Source organism: Bactrocera latifrons, unplaced genomic scaffold, assembly GCF_001853355.1.
Source record: "Bactrocera latifrons isolate USDA-ARS-PBARC rearing strain unplaced genomic scaffold, ASM185335v1 scaffold_272, whole genome shotgun sequence".
NCBI classification, from domain to species: Eukaryota; Metazoa; Arthropoda; class Insecta; order Diptera; family Tephritidae; genus Bactrocera; species Bactrocera latifrons.
This window is the reverse complement of record NW_017536319.1, coordinates 260,953-266,661: the sequence shown is the minus strand read 5'-3', so window position 1 is coordinate 266,661 and position 5,709 is coordinate 260,953.

The window sequence follows — 5,709 nt, the reverse complement described above, 5'->3', positions numbered from 1 at the left end:
AACGACTCTATACAGTTTAATTGACATAGCTATAGTAGTTTTCGAGATATGTACAAAAAAGTTAGTAGGGGGCCGGGCCACGCCCACCTTTCCAAAAAGTTACGTCCGAATGTGCCCCTCCCTAATGCGATCCTTTGTGCCAAATTTCATTTTAATATCTTTATTTATGGCTTAGTTATGACACTTTATAGGTTTTCGCCCATTTTGTGGGCGTGGAAGTAGGCCCATCGTCCAACTTAGCCTTCTTATGGAGCCAAGAAATACGTGTACCAAGTTTCATCATGATATCTCAATTTTTACTCAAGTTACAGCTTGCACGGACTGACAGACATCCGGATTTCAAATCTACTCGTCACCCTGATCACTTTGGTATATAACCATACATCTGACTCTTTTAGTTTTAGGACTTACAAACAACCGTTATGTGAAAAAAACTACATATAATACTCTCTTTAGCAACTTTGTTGCGAGAGTATAATAAATATGCATTTTTTTATGTACACAAATGTACGAGTTCAGAAATATTCATAAATACCTAGCAATGTAATCTATGTATCTTTTATCACACAAATAACTTATATTAGTTGTTCAATTATTTTCGATCGAAGTTTTTATCTGAACAATACGCTCCGAGATTATAATGTTGCTTTGCAAAATAATTATTGTCAAATTTCGTGAATATAATTTTCAACTAAAAAATGAAGTCGACTTAGCATGTTACGCTGACATATATATGTATGTATATATTCTATTATATATGCTTGCGACTTTTTCGTCTATGTGTTACAAATTCCGTACATCGTCGAAAAATTGGTGTAAATGTGATAATTTTCTAACCAATTCAAATTTAGTCACAAAGTTAAAATTTTAAGGTGATGTATATATGTAATTTCAATTTTGATGTTTTGCTGCAGAGTTGCTAAAATTTTTGGCAAGTTTTGTATTAAAATATTTTTGTCCTTTTAATAAAAAACGAATACCGAATTTGAAGCAAGAATGCGATTTCATAATTCACAGAAACCGAAATTTGGAAAAATTTTATGAAATCGTTGTCATAGTAAAATGCATATGTTTTCGGTTATAAAATGTGTGTAATAATATTTTCATTACCGCGTGTACAAATAGAATTGTAAAAGTTTCGCCTTCTTCTCGGCATCGGTATGAGAAAAAGGCTTCGAGATAAGCAATTCGTATATTGTAATTAATCGGCAAATCTCATAAAAGTATAAAAAAAAAGTTGAGAGAGAAAATTAGTTATTGAATATCAGTCGCTTTTTATACACTTTCTTCTATTTATTTCTGTGTGTTTTGATTGCGAATAGTTAGCTAGACAATTAAGTTTTAGAGTTTATTTTTTCCAAGTCAGATATTGCTCCATCTAGTCACTCTCATCTGATATATTGACAACAAAACAATATCCATACGAAAATGTTCTCAGACGGTCGAGAACGACGAAGAGTGTACCGGACGCCCGAGCACATCAAGAAAAGGCGCAAATATTAATGAAGTGAAGGAAATAGTATTGATTATTTTGAAGGAGACAAAATAGATATTCATGAATAAATAAACAATTTCTTACTACATATTAAAAATATGATCTTCTTGGATTTTCTGGAAATAATAAAAAACTGTGTTTATTGAGGATTATATTCGCTATTATAAACGATTTTTAAAAAAACTTCGTATGTATATGTATACATTTGTAGTTACTTGCCTATTCGACTCTTAATTTTTTTTCAAAATAATAGAATCGAATTTCCTATTACTTTTACAATCACAAGCCTGAAATTCTTGTTCCTCATTTCTTATTTCGACAGTAAAATATGAATAGCTCCTTCTGTCAAGTATAAAGGCTTTATATCCTAACTCAAATCACCACAAACCATGCAAAATTTCGAGTTAGAGAGACTTCGATATTATGTAATTAGGAGATTTGTATGAAATTTGACTTCTCGTGCTCAAGAGTTCAAGTTATGGATAACTTCGAATTATAGATATTCGAATTATGGAAGTCGAACTATATCAGGATTTTCGAACATTCTGCTGACTGTAGTCGATATTTATGTGAAGAACCTTACATGTTAATTGTGTTTCGTCTTGGTTAAAATAGATAAAAGCGAGTCAATACTACCTCTCCTAGTGATTCTAACAAGTTTTATGTCGAATAAGTAGGTCAGTAAGTATATATATAAGATTGCTTCAAAATATATTCTCGAGTATACCTGAGCAATGTCAAAATTAAAGCAATCAGAACGTCTCTTTCTCTAGCCCCAATTTCCCCCTAAAATTTTTCCGTCATTCCACCTGTATTTAAACTTTTCTGGTTGGCCAAATGTATGAAATTTTAATGACAATCGCTGGAATACGATCCTCTGTTTGACATTTACCACATCAACTGAATATTTTTACCAATTTGACCGAGTTAATATCACATTTCTGGATTATTTTAATATACTATAATTTTATATGACGCGAAGTAAAACATAGCAATATAATTAAGTCTAAGTTAATGGACTTCAATATAAACCAAAAAGATAGAATATTTAAATAGTTATAATTAAATTCTTTTGGAACTTTTCTTAATATAAAGTTTTGCTAGTAAAAGTAAAATGTTCGATTATGCCGAAACTTAGCCTTGTATTTATTATATTAGGTTGTCAAAAAAGTCTTGCGGTATTTTCGCTGGTTGGCGCAGAGAGCGCGTAGTTCTAGTTTCATTCGTCCCATCGGGTCATGCTATACCTTTTTGGAAAGCTCATTTGACGCACTAACTCGTGTTTGATTGATTGCCGCTTCTTTTAAGTCGTTCGTGAGTTATAGCGCCGCAAACATGGAGCAAAATAAAGAGAAAATATGACATATTTTACAGTACTACTACGATAAAGGCAAAAATGCATCTCAAGCCGCCAATAAAATTTGTGCATTTTATGGACCCGATATAGTTTCCATTTCCACCGCACAACGATGGTTTCAACGTTCTCGTTCTCGTGTAGAGGTGGTGGAAGATGCACCACCCTCCGGAAGGCCTGTCGTCGAAAATTGCGATAAAATCGCTGAATTGGTCGAAAGAGACCGGCACAGTAGCAGCCGTAACATCGGTCGAGATTATGTCCAGCTCTCAAAATCATCAAAAAAATGTTATGAGCAACTGAAAATTCAATAAAAATACTGCAAGAAATACTGCAAGACTTTTTTGACAAAAATATAATCTCCTAAAAAATTGTTCAGATCGGATTATTATAGCGTATAGCTTCCATAAACTGAAGACATAGTTACTAAAAGAAATGTACCAGTGAAAGGTATACTAGCTTCGGTGCAAAAAAATTGTGCTCAGATCATAATCTTTTCATAATTTTTCCAGTAAACAAATCAGCATATTTGCATATTTTGCTCCATGTTTGCGACGGTATAACTCACGAACGACTTAAAAGAAATGGCAATAACTCCAACATGTGTTAGCGCGTGAAATGAGCTCTCCAAGAAGGTATAGCATGACCCGATTCGACGAATAAAACTAGAACTACGCGCTCTCAGCGCTAACCAGCGAAAATACCGCAAGAAAGATTTCGAAAGATACCACGTCAAATGCAAAAGTTTTCCATACAAGCTCTTGATTCCGATCGTTCGGTTCGTATGGCAGCTATATGCTATAGTGAGCGGATCTGAACCATTTATTTCGATTTTACATTATTTCTATGGACAATAACTCTACTAAATTCCGCGAAGATATGTACATATATCGTCAAATAAGGAAGTTTGGCATGCAAGCATTTGATTCCGATCATTCAGTTTGTGTGACAGCTATATGATGTAGTTAACCGATGTGAACAGTTTCATCGGAGATTACATTGTTGCCTTAGAATATAATCTATACCGAATTTCGTAAAGATAGAAATGGGAAAGTTTTCCATACAAGAACTTGATTCGAATCGTTCAGTATATATGATATCTTATAGTGGTCCGATATCGGCAGTTCCGAAAAATGAGCAGCTTATTGAAGAGAAAATGACGTTTGTAAAATTTCAAAACGTTATCTTAAAAACTGAGGGACTAGTTCGTATATATATATACATACGGACATGGCTAAATCCATTCAGCTCAACATACTGATCATTTATATGTATATTTTAGAGGGTCTCCGACGCTTCCTTCTGGGTGTTACAAACTTCGTATACCCTCTTCAGGTTATAAATATAAAAACAGTTTTCTGCCAATGTATTGTTTACGTAAACAAGAAAACACATGTGACAACTTTTTAGCATTTGATTAACTGAATATAACATAAATTTTAAATTTTCTTTTGGAGAATACATGTTAATGACAACATATGTATGTATGTGATCTTTATATATAAAAATTCACGTTGTTTGTCCTCGGTGGACTCCTAAACTACTGAACCGATTTCAGCAAAATTTAGCACACTGTGGCCAGTTCGAACCGAATTTGAAGATAGGGTATTAAAAACAACTTATAAATAAAAGAAGAACAGAGTCCGTTGTGATTTACGTGAGTACCAGCCTGCGAAGGCCTAACCTCACGACGCTTTTTATTGCTAGAAGTACGTAGATCAATACAATGTGTTGATCGGCGCCCCAAAGCATAAATGCATTCAGCACTCATACTTTGGAGAACCAAACCAAGACCTGTAATGTCAGACACAGTGCATGTGGATTTTAGTCGAATCTTACGATAGACATGCTTACCACGAGTATTAATTTCCACCCTATTGAATAGTTTATTATATGAATAAAATCCACTACTAGTATATACATTGTTATATATATATTTTTAAACACAATCAGTTTTGGTGTTTCATTATCGTAATTTCTTGTTAGAAGTAATAAAATGGTTCCACAAGTACTAATGGAATAGTAATATCAGATTACTTACTTAGAAATCACACTTTGGAGTATAATAAACAATGTACTTATGTACGTACATATTTTGTATTAATATGTACATATGTATGTATGTATTTTATATTAAATACGGATAATTGTGGTAACTTTTTTCATGTATAAGTATGTATATGGACCTCCCCAGGATTTCAATGCAACACAACTATACAAGACCTATGTTATTTGTATGGAAGGGCTTAATATTTATATGACTGTGTAAATCATATTTTTTTATTAGCTCTTCGCATATATAAATTTATAAACAAAAGTCATTCTCATAAAATGCAATGATTTTGTTTACAAACAAATTCCATCTGTCTTGGTGGTCAAAAAAGCGTTGCTCAATTATGCCTTACAGAATCTTTCAATGAAAAACGGATTATTTACCTAAGTAATCAAACTTTCAATTCAACGCCGTTACGCTACTTACTTGCAACCCACGACTCGCGAGTTTATTTGTGTAAACGACGCTTATATTGACATCGAAGCTTATTACCAGTAAGAACAATCGAACACCTACATCGTTTTTATTCCCAGTGAAAAACTACAATATTTCTCTAATGTTCACTACTATATATAAAGTGGAGATATAAAGCAATCTCAAAATATTGCACCTAACCTAGTTTTTAAATTAAACGGATAAGAAAACGGATTAAAGATAAGTGGTTCTTGAACTTAAATTGCTTCATTAGCAATATAAGAGATATAGCCATATCTTCTTCTTGATTGGCGTAGTCACCGCTTACGCGATTATAGCCGAGTTAACAACAGCGCGCCAGTCGTTTCTTCTTTTCGCTACGTGGCGCCAATT